Source organism: Nomia melanderi, chromosome 8 (assembly GCF_051020985.1).
Source record: "Nomia melanderi isolate GNS246 chromosome 8, iyNomMela1, whole genome shotgun sequence".
NCBI lineage: Eukaryota > Metazoa > Arthropoda > Insecta > Hymenoptera > Halictidae > Nomia > Nomia melanderi.
Window position 1 is genome coordinate 7,771,595 of NC_135006.1, and position 24,798 is coordinate 7,796,392.

The following is a 24,798-nucleotide window of genomic DNA, read 5'->3' on the forward strand; positions in this document are numbered from 1 at the left end:
TGGATACGTGCTGAAAGCACCGTTTGAATCCATTAGCGCTTCTGCAGTTTAGCCCGCAAGAGTCTCTGGCAGGGCAACGTGTCGAAACTGTTTAGTCTTTACTTTCATATAATCCAAAATGTACATCCAAAATGAACTGCTGAAGTATATCTACCTTATAAAAAAAAATAACTGAAGATATATTATTTATGTACTGACTTACTCTCAAAATTTTTGTGACTCTAAAATCATCCGTACAAAACCTATTTACATTTCCTTTAAAATTTAAATTTTAAATTCAATGTATTAAATGCTGTGTGTACAAAATATTTTTAAAGAATAAGTATGTTTTTATTATTTAGCTTTCTATCATTTAGAGAGATAAGAAGTTTCTGTTTATGGTCCCACTGAGTTCACTATTTCACTATATCGTAACCTCTGGGTATTCCAAGATTTATCGTAAATATTAGGTGAATCCATAAATTCGTGTTGAATTTAGTGCCAATATTTACATTCACTTTTGAAATATTTCATTCAGATCGTTAAAAAAATATAGACATTTTTCCATTTTATAATCTGTTCTTGTGATTGTCAGGTCTTTAATTATGACTTATGTTTTCATTGAAATATCGTTAGATAATATTCTTGATGTTTACATTTCACACATTTTTGGTAAATCGTATTGGAGCACATAATCACAGAGATTATTTATAGATGATCTACGAATTATGGATAATGAATAAACTTGATATTCAATTTCAAGATTTCAAACTAAATAAATCCTGACTGGTTCAAATTTCTTTTGTATTAATATTTTATGCAAGTATACTTTTTCGATTTTTATATTTTTAATGATAGATAATGATACATTCTGTAAATACATAAAATGTATTTCAAAATTTGGAAACACAACATTGTATTTTGATGTATACATCGATTAAGATTTTATTGCTCTCTTTTCGATATTTCCATACTGCGTTTAATCTTTTTACTTTTTTTTATGAAGTATTGGTACTGCTAACATTTTCCCATTGCAAAAATATTTTGTTCGCATTCGACAACCGTAAAGTTTTCATTTCACTTTGAGTATTAGCAATTCAATAGAATTAATCCCGTTTTTATATGTTAAAATGCAAAATTCTTTAACAATATCAATAAACATAAAAAATAAAAGTAATATAGAAGGAACATGCTAAACTGTTTTGTAAAGTGCACCTTTTGATGAATTTTTGAACGGGTGGCTGAATTAATGTGCTTGTAACACTAAATATCAAACACATATTCCTTTTGATACCTTTGACTAAGGGTTTGCGTGGGTGCTTTAACTATTTAAGGGTCTTTGTAGTCCATCTGCTCATAAAATAGACATACTCATTACTTTGGAAACCCGAGTGCTGCATTTACACTGCGAGTCTGGGTACAGGTAAGATATTACGGTGATAACATTATTATCTAATGATTTGTCTGCTTCAATTTACAATTAATTGAATATTAAGTAAAACACAGCTATTGAAATGATGTTAAAATATTTAGAAAAAGATTTCTTTATTTTTGGATAGTATGTTTAATTTGCAGAAATCTTGATGCGACTGTATGAAAAATGAAAGAACGATAATTACAATCTGTTTTAGAAATTTAAAGCTTCTACCTAGAGAATAACTGGATGACAACCTAATAGTTACCAGAATTGAAGTATTTAGTGAATCTTGATGCATTTTTAAACCACAAAACATATTAAAATGAAATTTGCATTGACAGATATGGAAAGAACAATTTTTTTCTAATAATATATGATATGATATACCTTAGATCTGTTTCTAAATTTAACTGGTCTACAAAAACCTCAAAAATCGCTTATCCAATACTTTAATCAATACTTTTCATTTCATTTCCTTTATTCGACCTTCCATTCCGAGATTGTAAAGAAAAATCAATAATCGAATATTGCCTATCAATTAACAGTAGACCCAACCAGGCAGGTGAAACTCAATCACTTCACATTCTCTTCTTTTATTATATGATAGATTAGAAAAGACCAGATGCTTTTCCAGAAATTTCCTAAACAAATTAATTTCATAAAACAATCCAAAACACACCTAAATAAATTAAAATCTCAATAAACACACTCTTATATTTTGTGTGAAAAAATGCAAAACAGTAAATATCATTGCTCAACAGTTTCAAAGTTAAAACACAAATATACTAGCCGCATAGACTAATGTACAAACATACTTATAAACTTATAATTACCAGTCCGTATTTGAATATAACAATACAACGGTAATACAACATCCAATGAAAAATTGTTACACCCAATACGCCATAGAAATGATTTTCTAAACCGTACAATGAATCGTGTCGCCCGCAACGCGACTGACGTATCGGCGAATCTGTGAAAAAAACGAAGCACTACAGGAACAATAAATCTGAAACTCACCACGAACGAATATCCGTCACGTCAATGACAGTCCGCTACCTAGGAGTACCAGCCGACGATAGCCACACACGCACACGCCCTCACGCACAACTCGCGACCGGCGTCACCGGCCTGAGCACACAATCACGCTCATGTCCTCTGTTCGTCCGGCTACGGATTTCTTGGATCACACGCGCGACGCAGAGAAGATCGAAACCAACTTTTACATGCACACGGCCGGATCACGGAACACTTTGGCGCCCGCGAAGGAAACAGTGATCGACGATCGACATGACAGCATCACACGACCAACGAAACCGTTGAATTCGTTAACGCGTCAACGAAGAAAGTACCCGAACATCCAAAGTACACGTCTCGCGAGGCACGACGGAAACGCGCGCGAGTTTCATGACCAAAGCAGGCACGCGGAGGAACGCTGGATCAAAACCGCGTGGCCCAAGGCACGCGCGCGCCATTCGCTTCTTTTCCGCTTTCTTTCTCCCGTGTTTCACGTTTTTCTTTTTTGCGTCGGACGTTGACTAATCCTCCCTTCCTCGCGAAACAGACATTGCGGCAGACTTTTTAAAAAACAACCGACATGCAACAAGTGTCTCGGGTCACGACACTCGTCACATATGCTCACTTACTCCGCACTCGATGATACTCCTTATCGTTCGCCACGTCGTTCACCGTTGGTCACAACATTTCATTTCCGTCGACTCGATGGCGTGTCGGTCCCTTACGCCTGGAACAAAAACGGGAGGATTTTATTGGATGCGTTCGATCAACTGAAAGATTTCGAATTTTATCGTTTGCCACGTTCATTGTTGTGGGGATTTTAATTTTGCGTCACTTACTGTTTTGTAGTAAATGGAAACAATTAATTATTTTTTTATCATGATTGTTAAGTTACATTATTTAGTTAGTTAACACATTGTTGACCGGCAACTTTACGCAGAAGCTGTCCCACGTCACTGGTTGTTATTCCGTAATTAAATATGAAAATGATACAAGCTAAGTAAACTTCAGTACATTTTAGTTATACATAATGAATTAAAATGAAACTTTGGATATGTCTTATGTATAACTTTGAATATTTTGCCTTTGCAATGTTCTATATTGCTCTGCGTTTCAACAATTCAAATAGCTAATGCAAGTGCAAATATGAGTTAACTCGTGACCCGTCAAAAATGTGTTAATTCGTTCGTGATTATGAATTTGAAATATCTTTACTGTAGATTGTGTCCTTCTTGCAATTGTTTCACGTGATGTTATTTGTGTCATTTTTGCGCGTTTGGAAGATAGTAAATAAATCAAACAAAGCGGTTTATATAAATGTTATACGTATGTTGTATTTTAATATAGCTAAAACAACATGGAGTGTACTAAATATATGTTAACCAGTTACATAACTGCATTCGACGAGTATACACATCATCTTAAAATCAAAAAGATACTAATTTTTTCAACGATAAATTATTTATTTTCTTAGATAAACATGTAATTCTTTTTTGTTTTGTTTTAGCTTTTCGTTAGAATATATTATAGGTGCATTTGACCGAGCATTATCAGAAATTTTTGAAATTAAATTCCACAATTAACAGATTAACATCGTCATAGCAACAGTAACCAACGGCGTCACACATGTGTGATATGTGTTAATATCTAGTCAGTTAAAATTTAATCAGTCAATATCTTGTTACTCAGAGCGTTAAATACTTTTATTCGTTCTTAATCATATTACAGCATTTTACGTTATTCTCAAGCAATTGCATCATTATTTTCAAGCAATTTAGAAGTAACGGTGATCAGTGACTGCCGCAGCAGTTAACGTGTTAAATAGGCGTATGGAGTCAAAGAGTCTTCGCTTGTTTGTTTCATTCTTGTATTTTTTTTAAATGGTAAAAAGTCAAAGAGTCTCCGCTTGTTTGTTTAATTCTTGTATTATTTTAAAAGTAGTAAATGTTGATTAATAGTTATGCTTGTTTGTACTTGAATATTAATTGCCAGTGAAATTGACCATAACCTTTGAATATGGCAGAGGTCACCTGTTTAAGAGTTATTCATAACTATGGTAACAACCCTAATTTTGTAACCCCCTTCGGTCCAGCAGTGTCGATCAACTAATAAACTACATAAAGTTGTAATGAGGAAAGTTTTAGAACCCATAATGTTTGAGTGGACCTTATTTTCATAGTATTAGCAGAAAATAAAAAGGTTCTATTGTTATAATATAGGATTGAATGGTTCATCAGAAATTCATAGAAAATTTACCATCCCAAATAATTCATCAATACGATTAAAAAGTATTAACGATTGAATGTATAGATTTCTGTCTTTTTTCTTCCATTCCTCTGAGCTTTTTAAGAAACTAATGAGATTCGAAAGTTACGATTACGAATAAACATATTTATGGACTCTCTAATACGTGAGCGTTATCGGTAGAAATGGAAATTCGTATCTGCAGATAACTTTCTGCTTGGCGAGGCAAAACTTGTTTAACTCTGTATTAACCTGCAGTTTGAGCAATTTATTGGCCATCATCAAACGTATAAGCACAGTCAGCAATTAACAACGATTCAACGTACTTGCACTACTTTATAATAGAATTTGATATTTTTTGGTTTAATTAGATTTTGTATAAATAGATATACACAAAATTTGAGTATGATGAAATGTTTTTTATTAAGTAATTGGAGAGTGTAATAATCTTTAAATGTAGTTGAAAGTCTCTTGATTTAGAAAATACAAAATACATAGGTATTAGAGTAGTGCAATATATATCGCAACAGAACATTATATGTTATAACAATATATTGTAATATTGTTATAGTATTATAATAATCGTAATAGATAATAGAATATTTATTTCGCCATATGATACAAGCGGATCAACACTATTTCTATATTTATATTCTAACCGTTGATTTAACTTTGTTTATTGTGTTTAAAAATAAATGTCTTTTACAAAATTATTGACACTAGCTACGATCCCATTGTTCCGATATCTGCCAATGAGTATCGTGTGTGCAAAGAAGAAGACTGACAAACTGAACATAAGGGATATAGAACTGTCGTGTTCAGTTGCCTTGACGTATTATTTCCACCTATTATTCTCTTCCTGCCTATAAAAAGGACATTTTGACAGCACTGCCGAGTCTCAAACGTCGAGATACGAGCGAAGGCTTTAGCGATATATTGAATTATTCGGGAGACAAAGGGAATCAAATATCCCAGTAACTTCGACAATCATGTACCCAAGCTTTGTTGCACTCCGAAGTTATACACTTTGACCGTAATTATGAATCCTAAACCTTTTCATATTCATAGAAAATAGATGAGAAATATATAATTCTAATTTTACAGCATTGTAATTGATGAGACACATCTGTATTTGTATATAGTAACCTAAAAATATTTTGAAATATTCTGAAAAATTATCTATAATCGTGTTATGTGTTTATATGCCTTTTTAATAAACTTATATACACCTTGGTGGGCATAACAATTAATTTTTTTAAAATGCGACTATTTGAATATTCTATCTTAATGTTTCTTTCCTTTGCTCGAAAATTTACAAAAGAATACAATGTTTACTGGAATAAAAATTAATAAAAGCTTTACTAGAAAATTTTTAAAGAAATTACCATTCCATGTAAATATAATTATATTTATGTATAAACTGTACATTTTTCTCAAAACAATATTTTCAAAATCCAAGTTTGATAATTTTTTAATCACCGAAAAATATTTTTCTTAATTTCGTTTAAATTGTTCAATTGTCTCAAAAGTTTATTTCGTTTCTTTAATATAGGGTAAGTTGGAGAGAGATTGTCCACTTTTTTTTAATGGAACTATTACATTCTAACTATCACTAATACCTAACAAACAAAATTATATTTATAAGAATAATACATATAAGAAGTATTAGTCGTTTATGTGAAGGCGAGAAATTAATTAAAAGCGAAATTTAATATCAATGAATGATTACATATTCGAAGTTTCTCAGCAATGATAATTAGAATATGATAACAGAATTGTCGATAATATTATTATTGTGTTCGGAGATTGAAGCGTGCTTATTAATATTGAGAATTTGATAGATGAGTTGAGTGATGTGTAGTGTCCCCCGACTGAGAATTGCTTTTGGAATCTAGCATTAATATAGAATTTCAATCTGAAACAATGGATTAATTTTCTTTCATTTTAAGGAGATTTTCTAACTAACAAAGAAAGGTATCAAAATTCAAACAATTATAAAACATTGCGTGTAAACAGAATTAGTCAAGCCTAATATATTGCAATTTTTTTCGTGCCGAATTTCACTTTTTTTAAAAATTGCAAATTTTTCTTTCCTGTGAATTCCCTAGAAAACAGTAAAAGATAGCGAAAACATATTTCACAAAAAATACATTGTTATTTTACGTCTATAAAATTTTATTTTGCAATTTTAAGATAATAAATGAAATAATAAATAATTAAAAGAGAATTCTTTATCTTAATATTTTCTTAAAGTAGTGATAGCTATATTTTGTATTTTATACATAAAAGTCCTTTATTACGGAAATATTAACAACAGTTTGCAAATTAATAAATCTACCGTCACCTCAAGTATAAATACAATATTAATTTAGCTTTATTATTAATAAATATGGTAGTCAGATATATTGTGTTAGAATTGAGTACTTTAATTTAGAGTGACAGGCTTGAGAATAGCGAAATCTCGTTTGCGTGACATCAACCCATTACCGCTGGTTAAACGAAGTGATGTATATGTGATACTAGGCATTAAAGTATTCATTTGGAAACAGATAAAAATTAATATGATACATAACATTGTAAGGTAAAATTAAGAGTTACTTAAAAAAGATGTGTTTTACAACAACAGAATTCGAATTTTAATTAAAATCGGCTTGGTTGATATATGTTTCATAATGATCAAATTTTGTTTGACGTTTTAACAGAAGAATTTGTTTTTAAAACCATTTGCAATAACACAATTGTACTAATAACAAAATAATACAGTTTATATTTTATAATTATTACTCTTATTCTAAAAAATAATTCACCCTTTGTAAATAAAGCAATACACTTTTATACTTTTGTTGCCTAAAATGTGATTTTATGTATTCATTGATCATTTGAAAGTATTATTTATCGAAATCTATATCATTTGTACTTTTCGATAATTCTGTAAGCAATGAATTATCAGCCTTAAATAACGTATATATACACTCTCTATGTCATCTACAATTAATTTATGTGAAACAGCAATTCTGCTAGACGTGTTCTGAATACCTGAACGCAATCTAACGTGATTTATGTCCATTGAGCCACTCGTCTTTAAATGTTATAGCTTTCATATTTCAATGTTTCCACAAAGATACAGAATTCCACATTATAAATTATTAAAGGAAAATTTTCGTGTACAATTTGTTTGTATAAAACGAGTATAAAATTAATGTTATTGCTTCCGTTGCATATATTTCACAACATTCTACTTCATTTCATGCATTGTTTCATTTTTTCTTTCCTCAGAATTAATCTTCTTACTGTATTGTTTTAATAGGTACCTTTAGTCCTTACTATTCATACATTAATGTAATTGTTGATAGTAACTTATGTTTGTTAACTTAACATACATCTTTCTATTTTCATCAATTTTTAAAATTAATTCAAACTTTTGGTCAATTTGTTTATCTTAATTAATTCAGCGTCAAGTCTTCTGCCTTCACCTCTATAGATTTCTTAAATTCATTCACTTAACAATTTCAAAAATCACTGAATACTTCCGAGATCGAACAGTGTCGAAAAAACAAAGGAATAGCAAGTTTCAGAACGAAAGTACTTTTGAGAATCGAAGGACTATAATTGAGGAATTTTTTCGAATTGAAAGGGGAGTTGTTTCTTTCTAAATGTGACCCCTCAGATGAGGACGCCTCAGATAGGCAAGCAACATGAGTAGAAAACCGAATCAAGATAATTACGGTCTTGTATTTCCCTATAGTGAAAAGCAATTTCGGTAATTTCCCCTATAAAAGGTATCGCTTTCACAATCCCCTGAGCATTTCAACAGTGTCACTATACCGGATCATTGCATCATTAGTATTCAGTGCTTCTCTCATAAATGGTAAATGCACGCAAAATGTATTCTTGGTTTCCATCTCTAATTTTCTCTGACTTTTAAGTTCATTTTACCACGTTTAATTAAATTTTTCCTGTCAATTATGTTGCTATAATGTACAAAAGGATACATAGCATCCCAAGAGAGTACTCTTTATACAATTGGACTGTCCATTTTATATACGTATAGATTCATTCTTTTAAATTAATACAACAAAGTCTTTATATGCATCTTAACGTAAATTTTTTAATTATAATCAATTTATAATTTAAATATTAAAAACTTCGTCTATTTTGAAATTTGAATTGATTTATTTTGAAGTTTAATTGAAATTTTGTTACCAAATGAAATTTCATGTTCATTTATTTTGACCTTTCGGCATTACAGGAAGGGTTCGTGGCAGCCATAAATCGATAAACCCATAAGGCCTGCGATCCTTACTACAGCTTTTCCCTGTCTATTGTCCACATATGGCGTCCAGCCATCAGCATTTCTAACTCTCTAGTTCGTCTGTTTTAGCATGTGTTATTAAGGCCAACGCGTTTCTTGCCTTTTACCTGCCACCGTCGAGGATTGCAAACGGGACGAATTAGTTAGTAACATTAGCAACTAGGAAGGCCCAAGAAGGGAGGGAACTTTGTCTCCCTTCCACAACCCTCTACACTTACAAAAACTAACCAGAACGTCTTCACCCCTGCTAAAACGACTCTATCGAGGCGTCGTCGAACACGATTCTGGGAGGCTCAGACGGTAGGAATTCAGGTCACAGATAGTACGATATTAAAACCAAACAAGTCACAACAAGAACAAAGTCATACCTTAGCACCTACACATTTTCTAAGTACTGTTCCCGATTATTCGGGTGGTCCTTCGAGCAAAATAAGTTTATACGTCGGCGCACCGTGTGCAAAACGCCTACAAAGCTCGAATACCTTTGTGGTAACCACGAGTACTTAACAGTTTAATTAATAAAATCAAAAAATATATATAAATTTACAATAGAATTATTTTTTGATTTAATTAATTAAACTGTTAAGTACTAGTGGTTACCGCACAAGTATTACACACACACACACACACACCTAAACTCGTATAATCATAAAAAAATTGAGTGAATCTGTTAGGATTTTTCAATTGATAGAAACGAAAAAAATACCCCAAGATCTCAAAACAAAAGAAGATGGACTTACCCTATTTTCAAAATAAGAGACCGATTAAATATTATCCGAAGTTGACAAGGTACAGTAAACTTTTTCATCCTATATTTTGTTAGTGTATTTAGCATTTGTGAGAAAAACATTGATTAAGAAAAGCACGAGCATCCTGTATTTTTTGTACCAGTTATATCGTAATGTAACGATTCAAATTGATAAAAATCGTATAAAATTGGATAGATGTCTAGAAGAAGGACATACTAAATTTTTTGAAAGATATTTTCGTTAAAGAAAACTTAAAAATGGTCAAAAACCAATATTTTTATACTTTATTTTATCTTTGACGTTAATGAATTACTTTTCCATTATTATATCAGTATTTGTTTTTCAAGTGTTTTAATTGTTATGGTAAGCAATTAACTTTTACGAAACATAGCATTTACTTTTCTTCTAGTCATCCATTCAATTAGTCAAGGATAAAATTGTATTGACTAATGCGCATGCGATAATAAAAAGGGGGAAAGCGGTAGGTATATACACATATTATATCTATATATATCTAAAGAGATGGCACAGTGAATCATTGGATAGAGTCAATGGCTTTCCAGCGTCGCGACCAAATTTACCCGAAAGTGTATCTGATTGGCGATATTAACTGAATGATACTGAATATTAACGCAATATAATTGCCTGCTTAATTGTTGAAGACCGCCAACGAACGGACCGTTTCCCACCAATTCCCCTTAGTTCCCCCGATAAACCACAAGTACGCATGATGAACCTATACATACACAACGAACGTATACATATCTGTTCATACGAAGCATCGTTGGACGGGATACAGTGCAACCGCTTCTGTAAGTCTTCGAAAATAAAATTACGTTATTGAGACTGTGTATTTTAATTTTCCAAATACCTTTGTTTATTCACTTAATTAATTTTTTTATTCATTTTTATCCATCCTGTGATTATTAGGAATTGTTTTTTTTACATAAGAATTGATGTGACCTCGTTGAAATTGTTCTTTCGTGTTTGGATTTTACGAGGATCCTATTGAATTGACTATCACTGTGCTTGTATAATTCTGATGCCAATTTGAGGGTATATCGTAATATACGATAAAATATATTATCACATTGCGTACCGGCTAATTTTAAGAAAACTGGGCTGTGTAGCTGGCGATTTTCTATTAGATTAATTTACATCAGTAAACGTAGACAAATACAATATCTTATTGTCATGTAATATATTTTAAACAAATAATCGGTTTTGATAAAATTTTGTACTTTTATAATCATGCGGTAATTCGCAAGGTTTCATAAGTAGATATTTGTATAAAAATGAGATTTTTCGTTCTCAGTATGCAGTATATTAACATTTGAACAAAAATATTAATTAAAAAGTGTCACACAAAAGTAAGTAATCTTATGATGTGAAACATGTTCCTAGTTCAATTTTTAAATAAAACGATAGTAACTCTTCTAGATAACGAAAAATGGCACCAAACATAAACCTAATCTAGTATATAGTCATAAATGGCAAAATATCAATTTTTAATATTTTTAACTCGTTAATATCTACTAATTTTCTTATTTAAAGGCATCTTACACTTCAATCGCGAATTATGCATTCACCTGTATTTACAAATGCTACGAACTATCTCCACAATGTTTCTCATAATTAAGTTTCAAAGATAAACATATTGGAACTTAAACAAATGTCCAAAACGACCAAAAACGAAATTTTATCCTACTTTATATATTACGAGTTTCTTAAAATGTTCTGACAATTCCCATAATATTGTTTATAACATACTAAGTACGCGAGGCTACCCAACTTCATCATTTTAAAAATTAATTTCCTTCGAATTCCCTTTGCATCGCAAGAATGTTTATCAATTAATCCCAAATCAATCAGACCTCATCGCGACACAATAAATCGCGGACAATAACATTAGAACAAAGATATCGCTGGTATGGAACCGTCATATTGTCCCCCGCACTCGGTAGTACCAGCAGTATACGTGGCATGGTCTGTTCCAGGATATACAGGATGCCCAATGGGACCGTATGCTTCGGCAAGTGTCGCAATGGCAGCTATAGACGCGTGGTGCACGCACAGGCGCTTTCCCCGACGCCTGGAGAGATGTCGCCGTGTAACACCCTCCTCGGAATACCAGACAATATTGGCCGAATTATTCACCGGACCTCTACCGGAAACGATCCTATTGCGTTGACACGTACCAGCGACGTCTCCAACACCCATGTATATGGCGCAGTGAACATTATCCTCTGATTTTACGCGGGCTCTTTTGTCTCGCCGCATATTGATTTAATGCTTGAATACTCTTGATTTGAAATTTCTGGAGGTCCGGATTGCGTGTTGCGCGATCCAATTCAAAACGTATTTTTAAATATTCTGAACAACGCTGTTGTTTGCAGTGTTATTTGTTTGTTCTATTTTGTATTGGAATAAGCTTTTAATGGAATAACTGTTTTCTGGTCTTGATAAACAGCTCCTCTCGATAGAAACGTATTTTTAAATATTCTGAGCAACGTTGTTGTTCGTAGAGTTATTTGTTTATTCTACTATGTTTTGTTATTACTTTTAATCGAATAATCGTTTCTAATTTTTAATGAAAACGTGTTTTTAAATATTCTGACCAACTCTATTGTCCGCAGAATTATTTATTTACCCTACTTCATTTTGTAATAACTTTTAGTTGAATGATTATTTCCCGCTCTTGATAAGAAAATATTTGTTGAAAAATATTCGCTGGATTAAATTGGTTTAATCCTCTTCGGATGAATGATTAATTTTATTTTATAATTTAAAAATTTTTGCGGAACGTAGTAATGACTCGAAAGTAATAAATATAAAAATCTTGGAGAAATTTGTTTATTAATTACAAATTTTTCTCGTCAGTTCTCATGTGTTAACATTTAAGTAATTTCTTAGAAAATTAAATATCGTTATATTAAATAATACGTAGATAGATTCCAGTAATTGATATGTTTTACATAACGAGTTTATGTTCTACTTTCTTCCAATGGCTTACACAGAAGTGTGAAACTTGGAATATTATAAAACTTTTAAAACATAGCTATTTAGTGATATTTCATTCGTACCAAGTTTCTTGTTTCATCGCAAAGTCGAAAGGTGGAAGTGAGCAAAGAAGTAAAATCGAATACGGATCTGCGTTTCAACTTAGAGAAGTGTCTCGCTGTTAGTGTCGGAAGACGTATTGTCCTACTATTCAGTTGTTCAACAGTCAACTTCGAAAAAAGTTTGCAGCAGAATCGGAATCGCGGCTTCAGGAATTCTACGGCTACTCCTTTATTGATCCGAGTGATGTTGCATGAATGTCGTCTGCACTTTCATTGGGAATTTATTTTTAAACTAAGATGTTTGTTTAAAACGATAACTTATGTACTTATTATTTTTACTTATTACACTAAATAAAATTACAGATAAAATGTAAAATAATTAACTGAAAAATATTTGTCTCAAAGAGTACCAAAATGAAAAAAGATAAACATATTAATAATACATATTATAACTGTAAGACCTCAGAAAAATAAATATAAATACACCTTTTATATAAAATTAAATATAAAATATAAGTGTAGATATTACCTAATAAATGATTACTGACGTATTGAATTATTAGTAACGTATGTTCATGATCGTAATCACATAATAATTATCCTTCATTGGTTTCTAAACAATTAAATGTTTTATATTTTTTTATATTTCCATAATTGTTTGTTAATGTTTTAAGTTATTTGTAATACTTTAAGTTGCAAAATTTCTTAAATATTAAAAACATCTGTTATTCAAAGATATTTGCCTACTTTTTGTTTGACTACTCTTTCTCCATTTGTATAATTAGATGTCATATTTGTGTAATTGGATTGTTGCACGCATATACACATATACTTTGTCCAAATACTATCTTTTGTTTCCATGTTGGGTACAGGACGAAGCCACTAAATCATATAAATAGTTCATGCATCATGCGGTACGTCGCATATCCTGGGTTCAGATAATAAGAGTTTAGCAATACGTTCGGTGAACCGGGTGCCATGATGAAATTAGTTTAGACATATGAAACTAGCAAAAATGTAGTCCTAATTTTTGATTACACATGCATTTTAAGATACATGGAAAATATATACCACAGTTTACTTCTGAATTACTTTTAATATTTAAGCTTTATGAAAAAAGACAGAATAAAAAATACCATTATTCACTACTTATATTTTGTAATAGATTTGTTTGAGATTTTCCTGTGGTACTGATTTCTTTATCATTTATTTCAGTAAGTTAAAATGTTTTTAATAAATAAAATTAATTTTATTACAGGAAATTATATAGTTCTTTATGGTAAAATTTTTATTGACTAAATTGAAAGTTAATTCCATTAGAAGAGGATAACAACAATTCTTTAAAGTGATAATTTTAAATCAAATAAACATTAATAATCGTAATTTTATAATTTTATTGTAGTTGTATGTACTAAATCAAAATGCCATATAAATGTTCAAACATGCGTCGTATCTTTCTTTTGTGAAGAATTACAATTTTCTGATCTAATAATTCCAAGTGTAATTTATGGTATAACCGAGAAGCTATGTGAAACTAAAATTTTGTTTTTGAAATATCCTTTTCGAGAAATTTGAGTTTGAAAATTTGTCACGTACTTCTGCAGTTCACGAACTGCTGACAGAACATTACATTCATTTTTGGCTTTCGGGTGAGAGACATGTCCAGTAGGAATTTGTTCCCAACGTTTCGCCAACATTGCAGTTGGCTTTACCAGGAGGCTAAAGGCACACTGATACTGATGTGTGCCAGGGAAAAGTCTCTTTAAATATGTATGACAATTCTTCGTCTCTTCGAACTTGATCATGTGTCCCGTGGTCAAGTGATGTTCTGCGACCGCAGACTGGGTGTACTTTAGTCTGGTGCAACGATCGTGTTCGATGAGGCGTGTACTCACGCTCCTCCCGGCTTCACCGATGTATACTTTACCGCATGAACAGGGAATTTTGTATATTCCCACATATGATAGGCGCGGTAATGGATCCTTAGGGGAGGTGAGAACCTGTCCTATTTTTGTTTGGGTCTGGAAGATAGTCTTGATGAGCAGGTGTACTGTGTTGGAGTCTGTTGACAGTACGTTGGATCCTACGTGCTGGAAAGCCGTTGCGTATTAATGCGTGCTTCACGTGGTCAAGTTCCGTTTGTAAGTTGTTTGTATCGCAGATCTTCAGAGCGCGGTTGACTAAGCATCTGATGACGGAATCCTTCTATGCCGGGTGGTGGTGTGAGGAGGCGTTAAGTTATCTGTTAGTGTGAGTTGGTTTCCTGTAAACTTGATGTCCTAGGGTGCCATCCGGTTTTCTTGTAACCAATACATCAAGGAAGGGTAGGGTTTTGTTATCTTCTGTTTCCATGATAAATTTAATATCTGGGTGTAGGTTGTTTATGAAGTTGAGGAAGGAAGGAAGAGTGTCGTGACCATGGGGCCATACCACGAAGCTGTCGTCAACGTATCGGAACCACTCAGAAGGTTTCAGAGGGGCTTCGTTCAAGATGCGTTCCTCTAAATGTTCCATGAATATGTTGGCGATGACTGGTGAGATGGGTGAGCCCATTGCGGTGCCTGAAGTTTGTTCATAGTATTCACCCTGGTATACGAAGTGAGACAGTGTTGGGTTAGTGAGATGAGGTTACTTGGAATTTTGGTTTTGAGACTTACTAGTATGTCAGTGGGATTGGTTTTGACCTGTTGGATTTTTTATATAAAGTGTTCGGAATTTTGTATATGAGTCTTAGTTTTGCCCGTGAGAGGAGTTAGGATGGTTGTCAGGAATTTCGACAGTTAGTACGTAGGTGAACCTATTGCGCTGACTATGGGTCTCAGGGGAATGTCTTCCTTGCGTACTTTGGGAAGTCCATAGAGTCTCTGGGAGCCCGTGATTCTTTGGGAGTGATGAGTTTGGATATGGTTGCTGATAGGTTGGAGCGTTTGATGAATTGTATTGTGTTTCGTTCTAAGGCTTTCGTAGGGTCTTTGTGAAGTTTCTGGTAGGTGTTATTGTCTAGTAGTTGCGTGATTTTGTCGTGGTATTGGTTCTGTGACATAACTACCATGGTATTGCCTTTGTCCGCGGGTAGGACGTAGATCTCCTTGTTCTTCCTGAGATCTTGTAGTGCTGACACCTCCTCTTTAGTGATGTTTGGTTTCGGAGGAACGGCTTGTCTCAGGATGTTGGTGGCTTTTTCCTGATTTCATTGGCTTTATCGGTTGGTAGCTTGCTGATAATGCTCTCAACTTGACCAATGATCTCCTCACGAGGTATCAGTTTAGACGTGATGGCAAAATTGTGTCCTTCAGAAAGAACGGATACGGCATATTGCGTCAGTGGAGCGTCTGTCAAATTTTTGACTGTAAGTGTTAATGGTGCTGTGGGTCTGTCACGTGGCTTTAGTTTGTGGAATTTCTCTGTTTGTTTCTGGGTGCGAAGGATGTATGTTTTTCCGCCTGCTCGTAGCTGAATCGGTCAATAGTATCCCATATGCTCCTGAAGAGGATCTGACTGAGTTTCAGAGACAAGTCAAGGATCCTGATGGAAGTGGAATTGTTCAGCTGACCAATTAAAATAACTGGTGACCGTTGATCCGGAACATGAACAGAGTACATACTTAAAGAGACTTTTCCCTGGCACACATCAGTATCAGTGTGCCTTTAGCCTCCTGTTGAAGCCAGCTGCAATGTCGGCGACACGTTGGGAACAAATTCCTACTGGATACGGCTCTCACCCGAAAGCTAAAAATGAATGTAATATTCCAGGCCGTGAAAGCATTAAAGTTTCTATGCTGACCGAACATGTTTAATCTCGACTTTGCTGAAAACCAAGCTTGCCATATACAAATTTTAATTTACATGTTTTACTTGCTTTCATATACAAAGTAAATTCTGTTTCAAACTTTCGACTTATATTTTAATTTTTTCATGTTTTCCACGCTACTTCTGGTTAAATTAACGATTTTACGTAGAAACACGTTCAAAACTAACGATATTAAAACTAAAGGAATATGAGTTGAACTATAAATTTATTATATGGGCACTCCTGCAAAATTTAATTTGTCACGTAAAACATAGTAGTATAAAATTGTCATAAAATGAAATTGTAACACTTGATCGATGATTCATATAATACGTACTATAATAGGTCTTTATACACCACGTGCGCATAACTAATTTTGCAAAGCTTTAACGTTCGGTTTAATTAAATTTCCACTAATCAGAGTTAGAGTGAACAGATCCGCGCGACATATTTTATTCAATTGACACGAACGATATTAGCTGACAATAATTGAACAGTAGCCTCCATAGAATTTGTGGATTATAAACCGAAATTATACGTGTTCAGGCACATTGTCTTTGAAATTAGGTTGTTGCATAGGTTTCGTCCATTACCTTGTGCATTCTACTAGCATGCTATTTTGCAGTCTATTTGTGTATTACTTAATGCAAATGGAACCATTAACGGTAATTGTCAATAATCTTTATTGTCAATAATCACGTAGGATACAGCAAAATAAGTACAAATTAAATTGCTGTCCTCAATGAAGTAAAAAAATAGCGTTTACAACGAATATAAAAGTACAAAAATTGCAATGGAAATTTATTTTGTCGTGCAGCATGTTGCCCTCAGTTTAATACCAACAGATTTTTTCTGTTTGGAAATTTTATAAAATAATTTAATCTTTGAAAAACATTTCTTCACATATTTAACATTTTCAAACTAATAAAATATGCAATAAATTTTATTTTAATGTAATACAATTTGCAAATGTATGAGGAGCTATTATAAGTAATTATATAAAGTACGCACTTTGAAATGAAATGCATTATGAAAAATGGTGAAGCACGTTGCCCAGCGAATGAGATATATAACAATATAACGCGGGACATACGTATTTTAATCTCCGTATAAAACGAAACAATAATAATAAAAGTAATATAATTTCGTTATTTACTAGCTTTTTATTTTGCTCAATGATTGTGTTCAGATTGCTAGTTACAGAAATTATAAAAGAAAATCCTTATCTTCAATAATGATACGAGTAACTATCACCTTTTTCTTGCATTTAAAACTGTAAATCACGTTAGACACTCTAGAAAATTGATTTTATTTATGCTTAAATGATAGTTTGTGATCTTGAAAATAAAATTTGATTCATCTTATCCTAAGTAATAAATTGTACTCAGCCATTTTTGTATTTTTGTGCCAATTTAAACCATACAGAACAAACCAACAATACCAATTGAAATTATATCAAAAGGTCTGACCATACTTCAACGTTGCCATTTCATTAAAAAGAAAAAAAAAATTCTTTTATTCCACAGATATAAACTTCTAGTTTTAATTTAAATACAGATTATTTTGACTATATCTTACATTGGGAACCATACAATTTTATCTCATGACCATTTCTTCAATATTTCAACGTTCATATTTATATTTCAATATTTCAATATTTCAACAATCGCTAAATTTGATAATTATTTAACTCCCTGACTGCATAATGAATGTATTACATAAAGAATATTGCTACTATTACATAAATATTAAATAACTCCTGCTATAAATAGACAACAAAATTTTAATTTTCCAACAAAATTTGTTTGTATTATTTTTCTGACCTCTCTTTAACGCTAACCGTACCTGAAACCGGTCAAATGACCGGATTTAAAATTCTGCATTTTCTGTCGTTCATTGAATTTTATATCATCTGTCTTATCACATTTTTCAATTTTTGTCTTTTCTTTTGTTACTGTTTCCATCAAAAAGAAGTTATAATGTAACTTGTTTACCTTTGTTTTTTAGCCAGTTATTCGATTGATTACGGTAGGAAAAGTGCCGGTACAATTAGTGTTAATTCCGAATAACGATTTCCAGTATCTTTCTTTTGTGCAAAATTGAACTAAAAATCTGTGACAGTCAAAAGGTTAAACGGAGAAGAAACTTGATGGAGTGTAGTGAGGCAACAGCGATACGCAGTTAGAATGGGGATAGGCCTGATACCTAATAGACATTCACACGCTGCGGGACTGGGATGAAGTTTGATAGAAGTTGAGGAAGTTTCCGCGCCTTACCAAACTGGATGGGATTCTTCTTCTGGCGAGTTGAGAGAATTTTGAAATGGGGATGAGATGGTACTGATTTCACCGTCCCGCTAAATCCAGCTTTAGCACTGATACGGGATTCCTTCGTAGGATATGTACAATAGGGGATGAAAGGCCATTTTCCTATCGAACGAGAGGTTACTCTGGCGAGAACAAGAACCAATTCAACTGTACAGCTAAGTATATTTGAGAATTCTCATCTTCGACACCCCTTGCTGTCTGATTAACGTTATCATCCGCAAGGTAGCCGACAAGCGTTCTTTCATTGCCGCTGTTCAATCTGTTTGGCGCCATTTTATTCGCATAGTATGGAATGATTATTTCTTTTTGAAAAAGAAAATACTTTTTTGTTTTATTTGTATAGTATGGAATAATTATTCTTCCTGAAAAAGAAGATATTTCTTTTCCTATGGTTTTTTATGTAGTATAATTATCCCTTTTTGAAATAAGCTATTATAAATAACCACACTCTGTAGCAGAAAGATATTTTATTAAAAATATCAGTTTTTTACCATTGTGCATCGCCGTTTATGTAATTTATTATTTTTTGTTTACTGTACATATCTACAGTATAATTTTATATAATAAAGCAATACATGTTTTCCTTGTTTTGCATAGAACATTTACGGCACTGAACAATTCCCTTTTCACTTTTGGGAAAAGTGTATTGCGCAAATAGTGACCATACAGAACACAATAGTGACAGGCAATATTTTACAATAGAGCTTTCATATTAAGCTATAATGGAAAGAGTAAAAACCTCTTTCATAATTTTTGCCTGAAATGAATACATATTTATAACTAAAAGCAGAAGCTTTTGTTAGATACGGTGTAATATTCAGCTGTCATATGCAAATATAGCGGGAAATGTGCACTACTCTTTACATTAAAAATGCATACAAATAATTACTTGATCGATAATATTTTAAATTCCATCTAATCCCAAAAATACATGTAAATATTTTATCCTAAGTAGTTTTACATTATTCAACGGTTTTGAATACAAAATATTTAAATAAGTATTTATTGTCTAACTAATCTTCCATTTGAAACCATTTTCTAATTAAAAGAAATTCGAATAAAATTTGAACTAATACTTATAATACAATCTGTATTAAATTTATATTTCAAGGATGAAAACCTAGTCAAAATTGCTTATTTTTAAATTAATTAATAACGAATCCCCATCTTTTCTTTATAAAAATATCTTTTGCATGCAGATCACAATTTTTTAATTATCTTCGCCGTATCACAGTTCCTGATCCTACTAGTTATTATGAAAATTTTTCAATTTGACTACTTTGATATGGGCTACTATGTTCTGGAAGTCCTTGTAGAGTTATCCAACCAAAGCATAAGCCGTCGTGTAGTTCACTGAAAGCAGTTACCCAGTGTACAGTACAAGAGAAACTTGTCAGGGTATTCCAAACGTGACATCAATTTGAACTACTCCATTATCCAGAGGACAATACTAAGTTAACGCAATTTCAATGATACTGTATAGTGTAAAAATTATCTTTAAAGTAAACAATTCACGGGGATAAAAAGTTCATTACTAATAAATGTTTAAAAACCTCTACTACTCAAATCTAAAGAACAATCTAATATAACACTTTAATTTATACTATTAGTAATAAGATTTTTATACTATTAGTAATCAATTTTTTTATTTCTAGATTATTGATTTTCTGGATATTGATCATTTAAGCAGGTATTTACCTCGAAATTACTTGAAGAATGTTACCTAGAATCATTAAAAATACGCATTACATGGTTGAAAAGGTGAAAATTGATCTGAAATTATGGTATTAAGCAGAAAATCAGGGTAGCAGAATAAAACTCAAGTAAAATGATACAATATCAATAGAACTTGGCAGAAAATTATTCTATGTAAAAATAAATAATAAATGCAAATCGAAATTTTCGTAATGAATTTACAATATTTAATTGCTAAGGTTTGATGGATACACTAATTGCATTGTGCACTATTAGGCAGTAATATAAATAATTTCGGATGCAAGTAAGTATGAATTCAATGAATTTAATTGACTTATTGAAAGACTTATTACAAACCATGTGGAATATATCCAAACATATTTATTTCACAATCCAATAATACGAGTTCCAATGATTCTATCTGACATTGAAATATAAATAAAATAAAAAGTTACGGTATAGTTTCGTACAACTGGTCACGTCACAACAAAGACACTGTCACATGGCAAAGTGACTGAATTAGCACTCGAGCTGTCACGGCATAAAGGGCTCAAAGGACCGTATCTTGAGAAGCATATCCTACAAATAAAGGGTTCGCTGAGTAAAGGTGTAACGTGTTAGTGAAAAATAAGTTTCCATAATAATTGAAGTTAACATGAGGTACCTTTTTATTCCTTTTTCTTCTTATTTTTTCTAATCACAAAGTAAAGAAAGATGAATGTTACATACAGCGGTTACAAAGAGGTGTTTATGTCTACCCCAAGACAAATTTTTAATACATTAAACTGTTACAACTTTGTAAAAATATATATTGAAACAATCCACGTGGGCTCGCTTTAAGCAGTAATCTTCTACTTTTACAGTTCCGAGTTCGTCTTTCTAAAGACGTTTGTACATAATGTAACAAATAGAAAAATCACTTTATGTATTTTAAATTATAAATATTTAAGCATTTCAAAAAACTCTGACAAATTTTTGTATGGCCAAATTCGCAATGATCTTGAAGATTGTATTATAGCTACTATATAAAATACAGAATAATTTTGAAGTAAATTTAGTTTAAACTTCGAATACCTGTATAGTTAACGTCCCTTTTCATCCTCCGAACCTTTCGTTTAAAGGTTAAAATTAATTCAGCCCAGTTGGCTCTGATGGAGGGGGACGATCTATGAAGCCTTGAACTAGAGGTAGTCGGCCTGACTAACCGACACTGTGCAAGAATATATTGTGTAACTCGAGTAGAAGCAATGTACAGTCGACTGATACATTAATCTGTCATATTCAGAAATAGGTAGAACACACGAGTTTTAAAACTCGGTTGTGTATGATATTACACATTGACCCTTTGTAAACGAGGATTTTTAAAAATTTTAAAAATTGTTTCCTTAACCCCTTGTCTTATAATATGACGATATTAGTAATATGACAATATTCATCCCAAAAGAATCAAACGTTTCATATTGTTATAGAATAAAACTTCATTTTTTCGAACTTCATTTGTATGAAATAATTTAATCATAATATCCAATTTACTGAATGTTACAGATATGTTTCTAAAGTTCACATTATAATTGCTTTGGACAGTTTTGTAATCAGATTTTAAAAATTTTATTAAAACATTTTGCATTATTCCTTTATTGTATAATACATAATAATCGTCAGTTAACATCATATACGTCATAACCGCAATTAAATTGTAGAATAAGAAACAATATTTTAATAAGTAAAGATCAAAAGCAGGATCTTTGGTTGGCAATTCACTTTGTTACAATTGTTTTGATAATTTGAATCTACATTGACGGTATATCTTGTAGGCAGGTCATTTTCAAACTATTGTGTCTGTAAATAAAGGACGTTAACTTGTGACATAAACAAAGAACTTTGCTTAGGTAGTTTTGAAACTATCAGAGAACATATTGCTGAGCTCTTACCATTTGTTAGAATTCAAATCTTTGTGCATATTTCATTGGTAAATCAGAAAATAGTGAATTTAGATAGAATGTATATAAATTCAGATTCATATAATTAACATCACTATACGAACGATAAAATAACAATGGAAAGGAAAATTAATAAGGTTTTATTACAAAAACAATACAGTTATCTGATAATGAGTAGTCTCATTCCTCAATTAATTGGAATAAATGGCCTCTTATTGTAATAGCAAGTATAAAAGTACACCAAAGAACTGGCGTATTGTTGTAAAATTGCAAGAAGATGCGAGTAAGAATACTCCAAATGCCAGCGTCATGTAGCTGAAGCACTCAATGCCCCATTGTACGAAGCGGTGCATTGTAACATTATTGTTAGGAAATTATGACGTCAATGAACGTCTGCAATTTCTTCCGTGACATTGTTCTTTTTACTTCAGTACTTTTTCATGAGTTATACCTCAGTAAAATAATACTTTCAGTGTTATAGAATATATTTTATGTTTTATACTTTACTAAACTGTTAATTAAATATATTTTGATATTTTATATTTTATTATGTTAAATTGATATTTTAACCCTTTTATTACTTCGATAACTATAAAAATATGTGATCTAAAATGTAGGTTCAAGTTAAAAAATTATTAATTGACCTTCATAGGTCCTTTCGAAGTCATTATAAGGTTAAACGAATGTCAACATTATTCCTTGACATTCTGTAACATTTGTTAAAAAAGGTTTTCCTATTACCCATATTTTTTTGACACCCTTTTACGTTTATACTCAAAAACTCATTTGATGTTTTTCATTTATTACACGTTTTCTATTTGTCTTGACGCATTCACTAAACAATGCTAAATTAAATTCGAATTGCTTTTCACGATACGAACAAATGAGAAATTAACGCTTTGTATTCGAAAGCTATTTCGCTACAAACATTTATAATTTCCTAATGAAATATTGGCCAAATTAATAACTGTATTAAATAGAAATAATATTTGAATCAAGGGATAGAACTATTTTATTTTAATATTCCATGCATAATTGTATTATATCAAATATGATGTTGAATATCGAATTTTGTAATTTCGTTACGTCAAATCAAATGGGGTCACTCGAGTGTAAATGAATAATTAGTAACAGTAAAATTTTTCGTTTAATAACAGAGAAATACAACACTACTTCACTGCACTATATGATGAGCGTATAATATTTACACAGCCACAGGTCTAGCTGGTTGTTTCAGCTGAATGGGTTAATATTGTTATTATTATTGCGTTCCAAGTTTCCATCTGTTCCCATCCGTACTCATGCTTATCTTTCCATTACCTGTTTCTTTTCTTATCCATACTTCTATTCTACTATACCTTCACTTACTCACCACATATATGTACATCACATTCATTTTACGTAATTTATACTTATATTTCCAATAATCGTCTGTATTATACAGTGACAGTAATAATACAATTACAACGGATATCATAAACGAAAAAGAATATTCTAATGTTAATATTAGAATTTATTTATTATAATTTAATATTGTTATAACTAATTTGTTATAATTCAATAATTATAATTTGTTGTATCAAATTCTACGATTAACACCTTGACCTGTGATTTCATTCACGACAATGCTTGATAAAGCTACTTCGTCGTTAATAATATATTAGAAAAAAAAAGAATGTACATTGAAATTTTCATTGCAATTGTGACACGATATCATAGGACAAGAGGTTAGCGAGTTCGTAATTATTAATGGCCATCTGTATTATGCTCACAAAGTAATATATATACAATAACAAACGAAGAAAAATAATTTATTTCCAATGTTTTCAAAAATTACATATTTTTTTAACAAATAATAAAAATGGGGGTCGATACAATTCGACAAATTCTAAGCATGCCTACCCCCTGTGAAAACATGAAACATGGATTCCAACAAGCAAGAGATAAATTTCTAAAATGAAAACTGTCTGGAGTGTCGGTTAAAGGATCCGAGAGCAGAAAAACGAAGAAACTTCTGTAAGATGCTTGAATGTTAAAAATTATTGTGTAAATTTACATAAAGCCTGGAAATATTCGAAGAGGTTACGTCCAATTTCAATATTCCTCATATTCCGTCGGTCGCGAAGAATCCTCACGTGGCTCCTTTATCTTTAGGTAGGACTACGTAAAGGATGCGCGGCAACTCAGAGGCGAAAGATGAAACTGGCATCCTTTGAGTTTGATTTCACGGATGTTTACCCAGCTACATTTCGCAGCTCGGTTCCAGA

The 24,798-nt window shown here is 31.8% G+C and overlaps 1 protein-coding gene across 9 annotated transcripts in view; it reads right to left on the reverse strand.

The window, feature by feature from the left end:
- LOC116426438 (cyclic nucleotide-gated channel alpha-3) overlaps nucleotides 1-24,798 on the reverse strand; it is a 295,515-nt gene that overhangs the window by 234,186 nt on the left and 36,531 nt on the right. For all 9 annotated transcript variants that reach the window (XM_076369709.1, XM_076369712.1, XM_076369708.1 and 6 more), the window contains one exon: nucleotides 2,417-3,140. The gene's annotated coding sequence lies outside the window, so the exon portion shown is untranslated. The remainder of the gene's footprint in view (nucleotides 1-2,416; nucleotides 3,141-24,798) is intronic.